General features: G+C 36.0%; 1 protein-coding gene across 2 annotated transcripts in view; it reads right to left on the minus strand.

The window, feature by feature from the left end:
- Positions 1–19,575, minus strand: part of SPAG16 (sperm associated antigen 16) — a 1,004,778-nt gene that overhangs the window by 923,728 nt on the left and 61,475 nt on the right. The window lies entirely within an intron of this gene.

Here is a 19,575-nt window from a genome sequence, read left to right on the forward strand (position 1 = left end):
ATCAAAATCATATAGAAAGAATTATACACCATGATCAAGTGGGATTCATTCCTGGGATGCAGGGCTGGTTCAACATTCGCAAATCAATCAACGTGATACATCACATTAATAAAAGAAAAGATAAGAACCACATGATCCTGTCAATCGATGCAGAAAAAGCATTTGACAAAATTCAGTATCCTTTCTTAATAAAACCCTCAGGAAAGTCGGGATAGAAGGAACATACTTAAACATCATAAAAGCCATTTATGAAAAGCCCACAGCTAATATCATCCTCAATGGGGAAAAACAGCTTTCTCCCTGAGATCAGGAACACGACAGGGATGTCCACTCTCAATGCTGATGTTTAACGTAGTGTTGGAAGTGCTAGCATCAGCAATCAGACAACAAAAGGAAATCAAAGGCATCAAAATTGGCAGTTATGAAGTCAAGCTTTCACTTTTTGCAGATGACATGATATTATACACGGAAAACCCGACAGACTCCACCAAAAGTCTGCTAGAACTGATAGATGAATTCAGCAAAGTTGTAGGATACAAAATCAATGTACAGAAATCAGTTGCATTCTTATACACTAATAATGAAGCAACAAAAAGACAAATAAAGAAACTGATCCCATTCACAATTGCACAAAGAAGCATAAAATAGCTAGGAATAAACCTAACCAAAGATATACAAGATCTGTATGCTGAAAACTATAGAAAGCTTATGAAGGAAAGTGAAGAAGATATAAAGAAATGGAAAAACATTCCCTGCTCATGGATTGGAAGAATAAATATTGTTAAAATGTCAATACTACCCAAAGCTATCTACACATTCAATGCAATCCTAATCAAAATTGCACCAGCATTCCTTTCAAGGGTAGAACAAGCAATCCTAAAATTTGTATGGAACCGCAAAAGGCCCCGAATAGCCAAAGTAATTTTGAAGAAGAAGACCAAAGTGGGAGGCATCACAATCCCAGACTTTAGCCTCTACTACAAAGCTGTAATCATCAAGACAGCATGGTATTGGCACAAAAACAGACACATAGACCAATGGAATAGAACAGAATCCCCAGAATTAAGACCCACAGAAGTATGGCAAATTAATCTTTGACAAGGCAGGAAAGAATATCCAATGGAAAAAAGACACTCTCTTTAACAAATGGTGCTGGGAGAACTGGACAGCAACATGCAGAAGAATGAAACTAGACCACTTTCTCACACCATTCACAAAAATAAACTCAAAATGGATGAGAGACCTAAATGTGAGACAGGAAACCATCAAAACCCTAGAGGAGAAAGCAGGAAAAGACCTCTCTGACCTCAGCCGCAGTAATTTCTTACTTGACACATCCCCAAAGGCAAGGGAATTAAAAGCAAAAATGAACTATTGGGACCTCATGAAGATAAAAAGCTTCTTCACAGCAAAGGAAACAATCAACAAAACTAAAAGGCAACCAATGGAATGGGAAAAGATATTTGCAAATGACATATCGGATAAAGGGCTAGTATCCAAAATCTATAAAGAGCTCACCAAACTCCACACCCCAAAAAACAAATAATCCAGTGAAGAAGTGGGCAGAAAACATGAATAGACATTTCTCTAAAGAAGGCATCCAGATGGCCAACAGGCACATGAAAAGATGCTCAACGTCACTCCTCATCAGGGAAATACAAATCAAAACCACACTCAGATATCACCTCATGCCAGTCAGAGTGGCTAAAATGAACAAATCAGGAGACTATAGGTGCTGGCGAGGTTGTGGAGAAACGGGAACCCTCTTGCACTGTTGGTGGGAATGCAAACTGGTGCAGCCGCTCTGGAAAACCCTGTGGAGTTTCCTCAAAAAATTAAAAATAGATCTACCCTATGACCCAGCAATAGTACTGCTAGGAATTGACCCAAGGGGTAAAGGAGTGCTGATGCTTAGTGGCACTTTTACCTCAATGTTTATAGCAGCACTCTCAACAACAGCCAAATTATGGAAAGAGCCTAAATGTCCATCAACTGATGAATGGATAAAGAAATTGTGGTTTATATACACAACGTAATACTACATGGCAATGAGAAAGAATGAAATATGGCCTTTTGTAGCAACATGGATGGAAATGGAGAGTCTTGTGCTAAGTGTAATAAGTCATACAGAGAAAGACAGATGCCATATGGTTTCACTCTTATGTGGATCCTGAGAAACTTAACAGAAGACCATGGGGGGAGGGGAAGGAAAAAAAAGCAAAAGAGGTTAGAGAGGGAGGGAGCCAAACCATAAGAGACTCTTAAAACCTGACAACAAACTGAGGGTTGACAGGAGGGTGGGTGATGGGTATTGAGGAGGGCACCTGTTGGGGTGAGCACTGGGTGTTGTATGGAAACCAATTTGACAATAAATTTCATATTAAAAAAAAAAAGAAATTCCCTGAGCTAAAGGACAACACCACTCTTAGACTGAAAAATTCTTCTATGTTATATAAGATATGAAAAACAAACACAAATAAATAAAAGCTTCATCTATGTTCAGCTGAAATTTGACAACTCTTAAATAATAAAAATACTTAAAAGATTATATGGAAAAGAATGATGAGATATTAAATTACAAGTTTCATAAAAGCACCATCATTCTATACTTTCTATCATCTAATGGAAGTATTAGCCCATTTGCAAAAATTTTAAAAGATTTAACTAAAAACAGTTGACACTTTTCAACCTTTTACACACATTAAATATATAGGATGGTTAAAAGTATGGAGAGTATGTTTGAGGAGGATTTCCTTAGAGAAAGTCCTCATGTGTGTCCTACCTCTTCAAGAGGGATACAGGGCAGGAATATCATAGGGATCAGAATGTGATACTAGTAGAAATATTGACCTAAAATTGTTTTTTAAAATATCTAAAGGGCAGCCTGATAGGGAAAATAAACTCAAGTAGAAAGAAACTGTAAAGTGTACCACTAGGGGGAATATGGAGGCTGGCCCAAGAAGAAGCACTGGCTCAAGAAAGGAAGTTCCTTAGAGGACTTGGGAGGGCAGCTGGAAGAATTCATGATAGTACCCATGAGAGCAACAGCTTTGCATAGATGCCAGATTCAAAGAACCTGAAGCCATCATAAAGTGGATTGAGTCAAATAATAACATTTCTATTCCTCTACAGTTCCTCCCTTTTCCAACTTCAACCTTACAAGTTAACAAACTGGAAAATAAAAAGGAAAAGAAAATGGAAAGAAATAGGAAGGACCACATACAACTAATATCACATCTGTGCCCCTCTGAAAGTATCTAGACCAAAGCAGGGCCAGCTGGAAGATGATTTAACTTATATGTGGAGCTTTGATATTACACAAAGCTTTTAATGAGAAAGAGAGAAAGACAGAAAGAGAGAATCTTAAGCAGGTACCACGCTCAGTGCAGTGCCCGACCCAGGGCTTGATCACACAACCCTGGGATCATGACATGAGCTGAAATCAAGAGTTGGATGCCCAACCGAGGCACCCAGGTGCCCTGGAAAGCTGCATATCTTTAATTACTGATTTTAGGCTTATGTTTTGCAACCTAAAGTCAACACAGAATTAACTAATAATGCTAATGAAGACTACACTAAATTTTCATTCAGAGATAAGAGGAATTACCTCCACTAAGTAGTTTTAAAGGACTGCAGGTCACATAAATAAAGTTGCCTTTATGATTACACTCCAAATGCCTCTTATTTTGAAATAATACAATAAAAAGTATCTTAACCTGAAGGCAGCTAGTAAAGACTGAAAGAGGTGATTGATACTTCAAATGTGAAAACAGCAATGCAAAACTTCAAGGAACGTGAAGAATCAAGAAAACGTGACATCACCAAAAGAGCACTATACTCTTCAAGTAACAAAAACCAAAGATACTGAGATCTGCAATTCACCCTAAAGAATTCAAAATAGCTATTTTGAGAAAACTTAATGAGTTCACAAAACAAAGACAATTCAACAAAAATCAGAAAACCAATATGTAAACATAAATGATAAATTTAACAAAGTGATAGAAACAAACAAACAATAGAAATTCTGGAGCTAAAGAATTAAATGAATGAATAAAATAAAAAAAAATTCAACAGAGAACATCAACATCAGAATAAATCAAATAGAAGAAAAATAGACGAGTTAGAGAATAAGAATTTTTAAATAACCAAGTCAGAGAAGAACAAAGAGAAAAGAATGAGTAAGAGTGAAGAAAGTATACATGACCTATTGAATGCCATGAATAAAAGCACCAATATCATAATTATTGGAGTTCCAGAAGAAGAGAGGGAGAAGGGGACAGAAAGTTTATTTAAAGAAATAATAGCTGAGAACTTCCCAAACCTGGGGAAAAAAACATGCACATCAAAGTTCATGGAGCTAATAGACCCTCCCACTATTTCAATTCAAAATAGTCTTCTCTAATTTACATTATAATGAAAATGTCAAAAATCAAAATCAGAGAATCCTAAAAGTAGCAAGAGAAAATAATATGACTACAAAGGCACCTCCATTAAGCTATATGTGGATTTCTCAGCAGAAATCTTACAGAACAATCAAAAGAGGAATTATTCAGTTAAAGTGCTACAAAAAAAAAACCTGCCAGCCAAAAACACTGTATTCAGCTATCTTTCAGAAAGGAAGAAGAAATACTTTTCCAAACAAGTAAAAGCTGAGGGAGTTCATCACCACATAACATGGTTCACAAGAAATCCTGAAAGGAGATCTTCAAGCTGAAGTAAAAAGACACTAATTAGTAACACAAAAACTTCTCAAAAGAAACAACACACTGGTAAAGGCAAATATACAGTCAGATTTAGAATACTCTAATTCTGTAATATGATGATGTAGTAACCAGTTAACTGTATTAAAAAAGTTGAAGGAAAAGAGTATTAAAAGCAACTATGGCTACTATAATTTCTTAACAAATACACAACACAAAAAAGAAATAAACTGTAACATCAAAAACATAAAGGGGTGGGAGGTAAAAGGGTCAAGGTTTTGTATGCAACTGAAGTTAAGGTTCTATCAACATATAATGGACTATTATACCTATAACACATTTTATGTCAGCCTCATGATAACCATAAAGCAAAAACTTATAGCAGATCCACAAGAGATAAAGACAAGGGAATCAGATAATACCCTCATAGGACAGCACCAATTCACAAAGGTAGGCGGCAAGAAAAGGAAAAAAGGTATAAAACTACAAAACAGCCAAAAAGTAATTAATTAGGAGATATTAGTAAGTTCTTACATACCAATAATTACTCCAAATGTAAATGGAGTAAATGACTGAATTCTCCAATCAGAAAATACACAGTAGATTAATGATAAAGAAAAAAACTATACGCTGTGTATAAGAGGCTCATCTCAACTTTAAGTAAATACATAGGCTCAGAGTAAAAGGATGGGAAAAGATATCACATGCAAGTAGAAACCAAAAGAAAGCAAGAAGACACTTATATCAGACAAAATGGAATTTAAGCCAAAAATGGTAGAGATGGCCATTATATAGTGATAAAGATATCAGTTTATCAAGATTTAACAATTGCAAATATGTGCACAGCCATTATCAAATTACCTAAACATACTAAGTGAAAATCAACAGATGTGAAGAACAAACAGACCACAATAAAATAAGGGACTTCAATATCCTACTTTTAGCAATGGATAGATAATCCAGACAGAAAATAAAAAGGGAAACATTAGACTTGAATTATACTTTAGACCAAATGGACCTAAAACACATAAAGAGAACATTCCATCCAAAACACATTCTTCTCAAATGCACAAAGAACATTCTGCAGGATAGATCATAGAGTAAGACACAAAACAAGTCAGCAAATTTAAAAAGACTGAAATAATACCAACTATCTTTTCTGATCACAATATTATGAAATGGGAAATCAACAAAAGGAAAGCCAGAAAATTTAAAAACATGTAGAAACTAAACACACCCTTAAACAACCAATGGGTTGAAAAATAAATCAAAAGTGAAATAAAACAAAATCTTTAAACAAACAAAAATTGAAACACAATACACCCAAACCTAGAGGATGCTAATAAAAGCTGCTCTTAGGGGGAAGTTTATAGTGACAAATGCATTTATTAAGAAAAAAGAAATACCTCAAATTACCGAGCTAACTTTATACCTCAAAGAACTAGAAAAAGAAGAAAAATTAAGACCAAAATTAGGAGAAGGAAGAAAATAAAAGGATCAGAAAAGAAATAAATGAAACAGAAACCATAAAAACAATGGAAAAGATAAGAATTTACACTGTTTTTTTCAAAATACAAACAAAATTGACCTTTAGTTAGACTAAGACAAAAAAAAGAGATGATGAATATATAAAATCAGAATTGAAAGAAGAGATACAACTAAGCACAGAAATACATATAACCATAGAGACTGCAATGAACAATTACATGCAAAGTGTATACCCTAGAAGAAATAGATAAATTTCAAGAAACATACAATCTACCAAGATTAAATCATGAAATGAAAAATCTGAACAGACTAATAACAATTAAGGATACTGAATCAGTAACCAAAAACCTCCCAACACAGAAACGGCCAGGACCAAATGGCTTCATTGATGAATCCTACCAAATATTTAAAGAAAAATTAATGATAATCCTTCTCAAACTCTTCCAAAAAATTAAAGAGGATGGTGCACTTCTAAACTCATCTTTCAAGGCCAGCATTACCCTGCTACAAAAACCAGAATACAATACTACAAGAAAACTATAGATCAATATCCTTGATGAAGAAAGGTGCAAATATTTGCAACAAAACACTAGCAAACTGGCTTCGCAACAATGCATTAAAACAATCATACACCGTGATCAAGTGAAATTTATTCCTGAGATGCAAGGCTGGTTCAACATTAGCAAATCAACAAATACGATAACATTCAATTAAATAATGAAAGATAAGGGAGGGGGCAAGATGATGGAACAGCGTGGAAGATTTTTTTGCATCTCTCATCCCTGAAATACAGCCAGATCAACACTAAACCATCCAGTTGGCCCAGAAAACGGACTTGAGAATCAATACAACAATCTGCACAACCTGAACCAGCAACTCAGCAGGTACATGGCACAGAGAGGTGAACTGGGGGAGAAAGCCACAGAGGGCAAGGAGCTGTTTTTGCTGGCAGAGAAAGGACGGAGATTGGGGGAGAGTACAGAAAGCATCACCCCCGCCCAAAAGCAGCTAGAGAGAAAATAAAGAGCACATAAGGGACTGAACAAAAAAGGGAAAAAGGAGAAAGGAGAGGGTTTAAATTCCATCAAGACTCTATAAACAGGAGGAGCACAGAGTCCGAAACTCCACAGCTTGATACCTGGCGGTCTTCTGGTGGGAATGGTGAATCCCCAGGAGCACAGAGTGAGGTCCTCGGGGTCCTCAGGCCACTTGGGAGAAGTGGTTCCCTTGCTGGGAGGACACTTTGTAGAAGCTGTGCAGCCCCCACAGGCAAAGGTCCCAGTAGACCCCAGAAAACAATCACATTCACTGGTGCTGGAACAAGGATGTTAAGGGAGAAGCTTGGCACCAGATTTGTGTTGTGATTTTCCACAATACCTGAAATGCTGCTGCTACACAGTTGCATGAACTTTTTCTGAGGTGGGCTGGCACCTAGCCACAGTCTCTGGACATCAGCAGCAGCGTGGTCTTTTGAATGTTTCTGGGGGCGGGCCAGCACCTGGCAATTGCTCAGTGAGACCCTCCCCCAGAAGGTCTGAGTGAGTCAAAGTTGCAGTCGTTCAGAAGTGTGGGGTTGGGAAACAGCTGCATATGAGATAAAACTCAGGAGGGAGGTACCACTTGGCAACCTGATGGGTTAGCCATGGATGATATAAAAGCAGGGAGTGTACAGAAGCTGGAGACAAAGGAGGGGTGCATGATTGCTGGTCAGGGAGAGCAAAGTTCTGATACTAGAGATGCGGTAGCTGGGTGATGCCATTTTCACCTCTCCTGTGCATGTGCAAAAACACCTACAGACACCACAACAATTCACCGCAGTAAGCTAAACAGCACCATCTAGTGGAGAATGGAGCCATTACACTAAGCCCCATGCAAATGGGCCAACATTGCTCTTCAGGAACAACATAAGTCTCTCCACCTGCTTAGTTTACAGACTATAATGTGCTTCATAGTTCGACTTCTAGGGGAAACTGATGTAATTTCAATCGTACTTCAGTCTGTTTGCTGGGTTTTTTTTCTTTTCTTATTCTTGAATACAGAAAGAGAAAATGTTTATTTTTATTCCATTTCTATCAAAAATATTTTTATTTTTTTTCTACTCTATTTTTACCTTTTGGTAAATTTTTCAAATTCTGTTTTTTTACTTCCATCATTTAATTTTTTTCTATTTCATTGTAATCGTTTTTTCAAATTTTCAAACATTTTCCTTTTTTTTTTTTTTTGCTTTTATCTTTCCCTTTTTTCTCTAATCTATCAAGCTCCTTTCAACAACCAGACCAGAACACACCTAGGATCTAGCATCCTTTATTTGATTTTTTGTGTTGTTTTTAGTTTTTTAATTTTTCTTTTACTGTATTAATTCCTTTTCTTCCTTTGAAGTGATGAAATGAAGGAATTCACCCCAAAAGAAAGAACAGGAAGAAATGACAGCCAGGGATTTAATCAACACAGATATAAGCAATACATCTGAACCAGAATTTAGAATCACGAGAATAAGAATACTAGCTGGGTTTGAAAACAGATTAGAATCCCTTTCTGTGGAGATAAAAGCTAGTCAGGATGAAATAAAAAATGCTATAACTGAGCTGCAATCTCGAATAGATACCACAGCGACAAGGATGGATGAGGCAGAGGAGTGAATCAGTGATATAGAAGACAAACTTATGGAGAACAATGAAGCAGAGAAAAAGAGGGAGATAGGGCAAAAGAGCACAATTTAAGAATTAGAGAAATCATTGACTTATTAAAAAGGAACAACATCAGAATCATAGGGATCCCAGAAGATGAAGAGACAGAAAAAGGGGTGGAAGAGTTATGTGAGCAAATCATAGCAGAAAACTTTCCTAACGTGGGGAAAGACACGGACATCAAAATCCAGGAAGCACAGAGGACTCCTATTAGATTCAACAAAAACTGACAATCAACAAGGCATATCATAGTCAAATTCACAAAATACCCAAGCAAGGAAAGAATCATGAAAACAGCAAGGTAAAAAAAAGTCCTTAACCTACAAGGAAAGACAGATTAGGTCTGCAGCAGACCTATCCACAGAAACTTGGCAGGCCAGAAAGGAGTGTCAGGATATATTCATTGTGCTGAATCAGAAAAATATGCAGCCAAGAATTCTTTATCCAGAAAGTCTGTCATTCAAAATAGAAGGAGAGATTAAAAGCTTCCCAGACAAACAAAAATTAAAGGAGTTCATGACCACTTTTAAGGGGGACTCTCTAAGGGGAGAAAAGATGGGGAAAAAAAAAGACCAAAAGCAACAATAACTAGAAAGGACCAGAGAACACCACCAGAAACTTCAACTCTACAAGCAACATAATGGCGATAAATTCATATCCTTCACCACTCACTCTAAATGTCAATGGACTCAATGCTCCAATCAAAAGACACAGGGTAACAGAATGGATAAGAAAATAAGATCCATCTATATGCTATTTACAAGATACCCACTTTAGATCTAAAGACACCTTCAGATTGAAAGTAAGGGGATGGAGAACCATCTATCAAGCTAATGGTCACCAAAAGAAAGCCAGAGTAGCCACACTTCTATCAAACAATGTAGAGTTTAAAAACTGTAACAAGAGATGGAGACTGGAATTATATCATAATTAAGGGGTCTATACACAAAGAAGATCTAACAATTGTAAACATTTATGCTCTAAATATGAAAGCACAGAAATGTATAAACAAATTAATCACAAACATAAAGAAACTCATTGATAATACCATATTAGTAGGGGACTTCAACACCCCACTTACAACAATGGACAGATCATCTAAACAGAAAATCAACAAGGAAACAATGGCTTAGAATGACACATTGGACCAGATGGACTTAAAAGATATATTCAGAACATTTCATCCTAAAGTAGTGGAATACACATTCTTCTCCAGTGCACATGAAATGCTCTCCAGAATAGATCACATACTGCGACAGAAATCAACCTTCAACAAGTACAAAAAGATCGAGATCATACCATGAATATTTTCAGACCACAATGCTATGAAACTTGAAATCAACCACAAGACAAAAATGTGGAAAGATAACAAATACTTGGAGACTAAACCATTCTACTAAAGAATGAAAAGGCTAACCAAAAAGTTAAGGAGGAAATTAAAAAGGACATAGAAATAATGAAAATAATAACACCACAACCCAAAACCTCTGGGATGGAGCAAAGGCGGTCATAAGAGGAAGTATATAGCAATCCAGGCCTTCCTTAAGAAGGAAGAAAGGTCACAGATATACAACCTGACTTTACACCTTAAATAGCTGGAAAAAGAACAGTAAATAAAACCCCAAACCAGCAGAAGATAGGAAATAATAAAGATTAGAGCAGAAATCAATGTTATCAAAACCAAAAAAAAAAAAAACCACAAAACAACAACAACAACAACAACAAAAACAACAACAAAAGCAGAATAGATCAATGAAACCAGAAGCTGGTTCTTTGAAAGAATTAATAAAATTGATAAACCACTAGCCAGTTTGGTCAAAAACCAAAAGGAAAGGACTCAAACAAACAAATAAAATCAAGAATAAAAGAGGAGAGATCACAACCAACACAGAAATAATACAAATAATAATAAGAGAATATTATGAACAATTAAACGCCAATAAAATGGGCAATCTGGAAGAAATGGACAAATTCCTAGAAACATATAAACTACCAAAACTGAAACAGGAAGAAATAGAAAATTTGAACAGATCCATAACCAGTAAAGAAATTGAGGTAGTAATCAAAAATCTCCCCAAAAACAAGAGTCCAGGACCAGATGGCTTTCCAGAGGAATTCTACCAAACATTTAAAGAAGATTTAACACCTATTCTCTTGAAGCTGTACCAAAACATAGAAATGGAAGGAAAACTTCCAAACTCTATGAAGCCAGCATTACCTTGATTCCAAAACCAGACAGAGATCCCACAAAAAGGAGAACTATAGACCAATTTCCCTGATGAACATGGACACAAAAATCCTCAACAAGATACTAGCCAACAAGATCCAACAATACATTAAAAAAATTATTCACCATGACCAAGTGGGATTTATACTTGGGATACAGGTCTGGTTCAATATCTGCAAAATAATCAACGTGATACATTGCATCAATAAAAGAAAGGACAAGAACCACATGATCCTCTCAATAGATTCAGAGAAAGTATTTTGACAAAATACAGCACTCTTTCTTGATAAATATCCCTCAAGAAAGTAGGGATAGAAGGATCATACTTCGAGATCATAAAAGCCATATATGAAAGACCCACTGTTAATATCATCCTCAATGGGGAAAAACTGAGAGATTTCCCCTTACGGTCAGGAACAAAACAGGGATGTCCACCCTCACCACTGTTATTCAACATAGTATTGGAAGTCTTAGCCTCAGCAATCAGACAACACAAAGAAATAAAAGGTATCCAAATCAGCCAAGAGGAGGTCAAACTTACACTCTTTGTAGATGACATGATACTCTATATGGAAAACCCAAAAGATTCCACCAAAAAACTGCTGGAACTGATCCATGAATTCAGCAAAGTTGCAGGATATAAAATCAATGCATAGAAATCGGTTGCATTCCTATACACAAGTAATGAAGCAACAGAAAGAGAAATCAAGAAATAGATCCCATTTATAATTGCACCAAAAACCATAAAATACCTAGGAATAAATCTAACCAAAGAGGTAAAAAACCTATACACTGAAAACTATAGAAAGCTTATGAAAGAAATTGAAGAAGACACAAAAAAATGGAAAAATTGTCCATGCTCCTGGATAGGAAGAAAAAATACTATTAAAATGTCAATACTACCCAAAGCAATCTACGTATACAATGCAATACCTACCAAAATAATACCAGCATTCTTCACAGAGCTAGAACAAATAATCCTAAAATTTGTATGAAACCAGAAAAGACCCTGAATAGCCATAGCAATCTTGCAAAAGAAAACCAAAGCTGGAAGCAACACAATCCCAGATTTCAAGATTTATTACAAAGCTGTAATCATCAAGACAATATGCCACAAAAACAGACACTCAGATCAATGGAACAGAATAGAGAACCCAGAAATGGACCCACAAACATATGGCCAGCTAATCTTTGACAAAGCAGGAAAGATACCCAATGGAATAAAGAAAGTCTCTTCAGCAAATGGTGCTGGGAAAACTGGACAGCAACATGCAGAAGAATGAACCCTGGAAAACTTTCTTACACCATACACAAAAGTAAATTCACAATGGATGAAAGACCTAAATGTAAGACAGAAAACCATCAAAATCCTCAAGGAGAAACAGGCAAAAACCTCTTTGCCCTCAGTCACAGCAACCTCTTACTCAACACATCTCCGGAGGCCAGGGAAACCAAAGCCAAAATAAACTATTAGGACCTCATCAAAATAATAAGCTTCTTCACAGCAAATGAAACAATCAGCAAAACTAAAAGGAAACCAAAGGAATGGGAGAAAATATTTGCAAGTGACATATCAGATAAAGGGTTAGTATCCAAAATCTATAGAGAACTTATCAAACTCCACACCCAAAAAAACAAATAATCCATTGAAGAAATGGGCAAAAGACATGAATAGACACTTTTCCAAAGAAGACATCCAGATGGCTAACAGACACATGAAAAAATGCTCAACATCACTCATCATCAGGGAAATACAAATCAAAACCACAATGAGATACCACCTCACGCCTGTCAGAATGACTAACATTAACAACTCAGGCAACAACAGATGTTGGCAAGGATGAGGAGAAAGAGTATCTCTTTTGCACTACTGGTGGGAATGCAAACTGGTGCAGCCCCTCGGAAAACAGTATGGAGCTTCCTCAAGAAATTAAAAGTAGAACTACCCTATGACCCAGCAATTGCACTACTAGGTATTTATCCAAGAGATACAGGTATGTTGTTTTGAAGGGACACATGCACCCCAATGTTTATAGCAGCACTATCAACAATAGCCAAAGTATGGAAAGAGCCCAAATGTCCATTAATGGATGAATGGATAAAGAAGATGTGGTATATGTATATACAATGGGGTATTACTCAGCAATCAAAAAGAATGAAATCTTGCCATTTGCAACCACGTGGATGGAACTAGAGGGTATTATGCTGAGCAAAATTAGTCAGAGAAAGACAAAAATCATATGACTTCACTCATATGAGGACTTTAAGATATAAAACAGATGAACAAAAGGGAAGCAAAAATAATATAAAATCAGAGAGGGAGGCAAAACATAAGGGACTCTTAAATACAGAGAACAAACAGGGTTGTTGGAGGGTTCGTGGGATGGGGGATGGGCTAAATGGGTAAGAGGCTTAAGGAATCTCATCCTGAAATCATTGTTGCACCATGTGCTAACTAACTTGGATGTAAATTATAAAAAATAAATAAATTATAGAAAGAAAAGAAACATAAAAAAAGAATGAAGGATAAAAATCATATGATGATCTCAAAAGATGTAAGAAAAGCACTTAACAAGGCTCAACATCCTTTCATGAAAAAAAAATCAATAAATTGGTTAGAGAAAAAATATACCTCCACATAATAAAAGCCATACACAAGAAACCCACAGCTAACATCAGACTAAATTGTGAAAGGTTGAAGGTTTTCTTCTAATATCAGGAACCAGGCAAGGCTGCCCACTCTCATCACTCTTATTCAACATAGTACTAGTGGTCCTAGCTAGAGCACTCAGGCAAGATCAAGAAATAAAAAGCACCAAATGGATTCCTTCTTTCACTGATCAGAGAAAGGGGTCAAGAGTGGAAAGAGACTAGCCGTAGTCCCCAAGCTTCTAGAAAGTCCTTCCACATCCTGAACTTTTCTTACTCCCCCCAGAATACCAGCCCTGCTGTATATATATGTGGGGCGCCTGAGTGGCTCAGTTGGTTAAGCGTACAATTCTTGGTTTCAGCTCAGGTCATGATTTCACAGTTTCCTGAGTTCCAACTCTGCATCTCAACCCTACTTGAGATTTTCTGTCTCTTTCTCTCTCTGCCCCCACCCCCTTGTATTCTCTCTGTCTTTCTCAAAATAAATAAACCTTAAAAAAAAAGATGTGTACTGCCATCTAAATATTTGACTCATTTACTAAAGGTAAAGAGACAGAGACCCTCTGTCTCTTGGCAACATCTCATTTCTTCCTTTTGCTTTTGCCTCCCCCCCACAACCCGCCCTTGGTTTAATCCTATTCTGCAATTCAAATTTCTATTTTTGTGTTGAGCTTGCTCCTTTCTTTCATATTGAAAAGATGACATTGCCCCCAAAGCCAAAAGTAAATGAGAATTGAAAAGCATCCAAATAGGAAAAATAAAATAAAATTACTTTATGTGCAGGTGAAATGATCTTATTTAAACCCAAAAGACTCAATGAAAAACAGTTAGAACTAATCAACAAGTTCAGTAAAGATTCAGAATATAAAATCAAAATACAAAAAGTCAATTGTGTCTCTATACACAAACAATAAAATGAATAAAAAAGAAATAAAGAATGCAATCCCATTCACAATAGCGTAACAAAAAATAAAATACTTAGGAATAAATGTAATCAAGGAAGTGAAAGATCTGTACAATGAAAACTACAAAACATTGATGAAAGAAACTAAGGAAGACACAGATATTCTGTTCCCAAGTACTGAGAAGAATTAATATTGTTAAAATGCCCATACTACCCAAAGCCATCTATAGATTCAATATAACCTCTATCAAAATTCTAACAGCATTTTTCACAGAAATAGAAAAAAAATCCTAAAATTTGTATAAAACTGCAATGACGCAAATAGCCACAGCAATCCCAAGAATAAAAGAACAAAGCTGAAGGTATCACACTTTTGATTTCAAAACATACTACAAAGCTACAGTAATCAAAACAGTATAGTACTGACATAAAAATAGACACATAGACTAAAGGAACAGAATAGAGAGCCTAGAAATAAACTCCCATATATGCAATCAACTAGCATTTTACAAGGAACCCAAGAATATTCAATGGGGAAAAAAAAGTCTCTTTAATAAATGGTTTTAGGAAAACTGGATAACCACATACAGGAAATTAAACTGTATACTCATCTGACACTATTCATAAAAACTAACTCAAAATTGATTAAACTTCAGACCTGAAACCATGAAACTCCCAGAGAAAACATAAGAAAAAGCTTCTTAACATTGGTCTTGCCAATGATTTTTTGGATATGACATCAAAAGCACAAGAAACAAAAGCAAAATCAAGTGAGACTACATTAAAAAGCCTCTGAACAGCAAAATACAATCAACAAAATGAAAAGACAACCTGTGGAATGGAAGAAAACATTCATAAGCCACATATCTGATAAAGGGTAAATATCTAAATATATGAAGAACTCATACAGCTCAGTTACAAAAATAAATAAATAACTCAATTAAAATGTGGGCAAATGTATAGAATATATATTTTTCTAAAGAACACATACAAATAGCCAACAGGTACATGAAAAGATTCTCAACATCATTAATCACCAGGAAAATGGGGATCAAAACCACAATGCAATACCATCTCCTACTTGTTACAATGGCTATCCCCAAGAAGACAACAGACAATAATTGTTAGTAAGGATTTGGAGAAAAGGGAACACTTGTGCACTGTGGATGAGAATGTAAACTGGTGCAGCCACTATGAAAAATAGGATGAAACTTTCTTCAAAAAAATACAAATAGGGGCACCTGGGTGGCTCAGTCGGTTAAGTGACCAACCTTGGCCCAGGTCATGATCTCATGGTTTGTGAATTCGAGCCCCACATCGGGCTCAGAGCCTGGAACCTGCATCTGCTTCTGTGTCTCCCTCTCTCTCTGCCCGCCCCCCCACTCATGCTCTGTCTCTGTCTCAGAAATAAATAAACATAAAAATTTTAAAAATAAAATAAAAATAGAACTACCATATGAAGCAACAACTCTACTTCTGACATATACCAAAAGGAAATGAAAACAAGATCTTGAAAAGATATCTGCACTCCCTGTTCATTATAGCATTTTTCATAATAGGTAAGGTATGAAAACAACCTAGGCCTCTGTCAATAGATTAATGAATAAACAAGATGTGGTGTACACACACATCCACACACTCACACACACACACGCAATGGATTACCATTCAGATATAAGAGAGGAGGACATTCTGCCATTTGTCACAACATAGATGGGTCTTGAGAAAATCATGCTAAGTGAAATAAATCAGACAGAAAAAAAATACTGTATGATATAATTTATATGTGTGAATCTAAAAAATAAAAAACTCATAGAAGCAAAGAGTAGAATGGTCTTTGGGGCTGGAGTAGGGATATTGGGGAGATGTTGATCAAAGAAAGGGTACAAACTTATAGGGAAAAAATTAAGAGAAATACCAGTAAAAAGGAATTCACTTTATTTTGCACTTTAGCATTTTTGTAAGACCCAAATTTTCTATTATGTTGTAGGTATTATGTTAAAAATTTTAATGCACTTAAAAAATATATACTATGCATAAATATTTAATGTAATTGTACTATATTTTAGTAGCTTTTTCTCATACAAAAAGTCAACCCTGCTAATGTAGTCTTACAAGCCATAAGTACTTAGTGAATGAATCAAAAAATCATTTTTAAGTATAACTACTACCTTAAAGAGAATGCCTATGCCATTAGAAGATGAAAATGTTGGGGCACTGGGTGGCTCAGTCAATTGAGCGACTGACTTCGGCTCAGGTCATGACCTCATGGTTTGTGAGTTCGAGCCCCGTGTCGGGCTCTGTGCTGACAGCTCAGAGCCTGGAGCCTGCTTCCGATTCTCTGTCTCCCTCTCTCTCTGCCCCTCCCCACTCATGCTCTGTTTCTCTGTGTCTCAGAAATAAATAAACATTAAAAAAAATTTTTTTTAAAAAGAAAATGTTCCCTTATCCATGAATTCAGCAAAGTCACAGGATATAAAATCAATGCACAGAAATCAGTTGCACTTCTATACACCAATAATGAAGCAACAGAAAGAGAAATCAAGGAATAGATCCCATTTACAATTGCACCAAAAACCATAAAATACCTAGGAATAAACCTAATTAAAGAGGTGACAAATCTATACACTGAAGACTAGAGAAAGCCTATGAAAGAAACTGAAGACACACACACACAAAAGGAAAAATATTCCATTCTCATGAATTGGAAGAATAAATATTGTTAAAATGTCAATACTACCCAAAGCAATCGATATATTTAATCCAACCTCTATCAGAATATCACCAGCATTCTTCTTAGAGCTAGAATAAACAATCCTAAAATTTGTATGGAACCAGAAAATACCCCCAAATAGCCAAAGCTATCCTGAAAAAGAAAACCAAAGCTGGAGGCATCACAATCTTGGACTTCAAGCTGTATTACAAAGCTGTAATCATCAAGAAAATATGGTACTGGCATAGATACTTAGATCAATGGAACAGAATAGAGAATCTAGAAATGGACCCAGAAACGTAAGGCCAACTAATCTTTGACAAAGTAGGCAAGAATATCCAATGGAATAAAGACAGTCTCTTCAGCAAATGGTGCTGGGAAAACTGGACAGCAACATGCAGAAAAATGTACCTGGACCACTTTCTTACACCATACACAAAAATAAACTCAAAATGGATGAAAGATCTAAATGTAATACAGAAAGCCATCAAAATGCTAAAGAAAGCAGGCAAAAACCTCTTTGACCTCAGCCACAGCAACTTCTTACTCAACACTTCTCTGGAGGCAAGGGAAACAAAAGCAAAAATAAACTATTGGGACTTCATCAAGATAAAAAGCTTCTACACAGCAAAGGAAACAATCAGCAAAACTAATCAGCAAAAAAAAAAAAAAAAAGGGAAACCAAAGGAATGGGAGAAAATATTTGCAAGTGACATATCAGATAAAGGGTTAATATCCAAAATCTATAGAGAACTTATCAAACTCAACACTCAAAAAACAAATAATCCACTGAAGAAATGGGCAAGAGACATGAGTAGACACTTCTCCAAAGAAGACATCCACATGCTAACAGACACATGAAAAAATGCTCAACATCACTCATCATCAGGGAAATACAAATCAAAACCACAATGAGATACCACCTCACACCTGTCAGAATGACTAACATTAACAACAGATGTTGGCGAGGATGTGGAGAAAGAGGAACCCTTTGCACTGCGGGTGGGAATGCAAACAAGTGCAGTCACTCTGGAAAACAGTATGGAGGTTCCTCAAAAAACTAAAAATAGAACTACCCTATGACCCAGCAATTGCACTACTAGGTATTTATCCAAAGGATACAAGTGTACTGTTTTGAAAGGGCATATGCACCCCAATGTTTATAGCAGTACTCTCGACAATAGTCAAATTATGGAAAGAGGCCAAATGTCCACTGATAGATGAATGGATAAAGATGTGCATATATATACAAGGGAGTATTACTTGGCAATCAAAAAGAATTAAATCTTGCCATTTACAACTACATGGATGGAACTAGAGTGTATTATGCTAAGAAAAATTAGTCAGAGAAAGGCAAATATCATATGACTTCACTCATATGTGGAATTTAAGATACAAAAGAGATGAACATAAGGTAAGGAAAACAATATAAAAACAGGAAAGGGGACAAAACCTAAGAGACTCTAAATATAGAGAACAAACTGAGGGTTGCAGGAGAGGTTGTAGGTTTGGGGATGGGCTAAATAGGCAAGGGCATTAAGGAGGACACTTGTTGGGATGAGCACTGGGTGTCTGTTATATGTAGGGGATGAATCACTGGATTGTACTGGAATCATTATTGCACTATATGCTAACTAACTCGGATGTAAATTTAAAAAAATAAATGAAAGGAAAAAAAAAGACATAAATGTTCCTGATGACAAGCACCACCATCATACTGAAAATCCTTAATCCTAATTTATTTTTCTTTATTCAGGTGCTTTATATGAACCCAGACCTAACAATCTCTGTAGAGATAAACAAAAGTCACCCAAATGAGAAGAATAACTACTTATCGACAGCAAGAGAGTCATCCACCACCACTGCTTGCATTTGGCAGAGATTCAAAGGCAGGTAGAGGAGTGGGAAAGCTTTATGGTGGCAAAAAGGGAAGGTCCATCCCAATGGGAAGTTGTCATATATTTTAGAACTCAAAGGTAACAATTATGTACTTTGTAAGAAAATTCATTACGTCAGCTAGAATTTCATGCAATTTTCATGACAAGAAATTAAACTCCTTACAGGTTTTATGTACTTTTCTCTCTTCCTCATTTTTGATCTCTTTGATCAGATACTTTTTTCCATTTATTATTTTTTTTTTCATTTAAATACAGGTTAGTGAACATATAGCATACTAATGGTTTCAGGAATAGAATTTAGTGATTTAC

The sequence above is a fragment of the Prionailurus viverrinus genome, chromosome C1 (genome assembly GCF_022837055.1).
Source record: "Prionailurus viverrinus isolate Anna chromosome C1, UM_Priviv_1.0, whole genome shotgun sequence".
Classification (NCBI taxonomy): domain Eukaryota; kingdom Metazoa; phylum Chordata; class Mammalia; order Carnivora; family Felidae; genus Prionailurus; species Prionailurus viverrinus.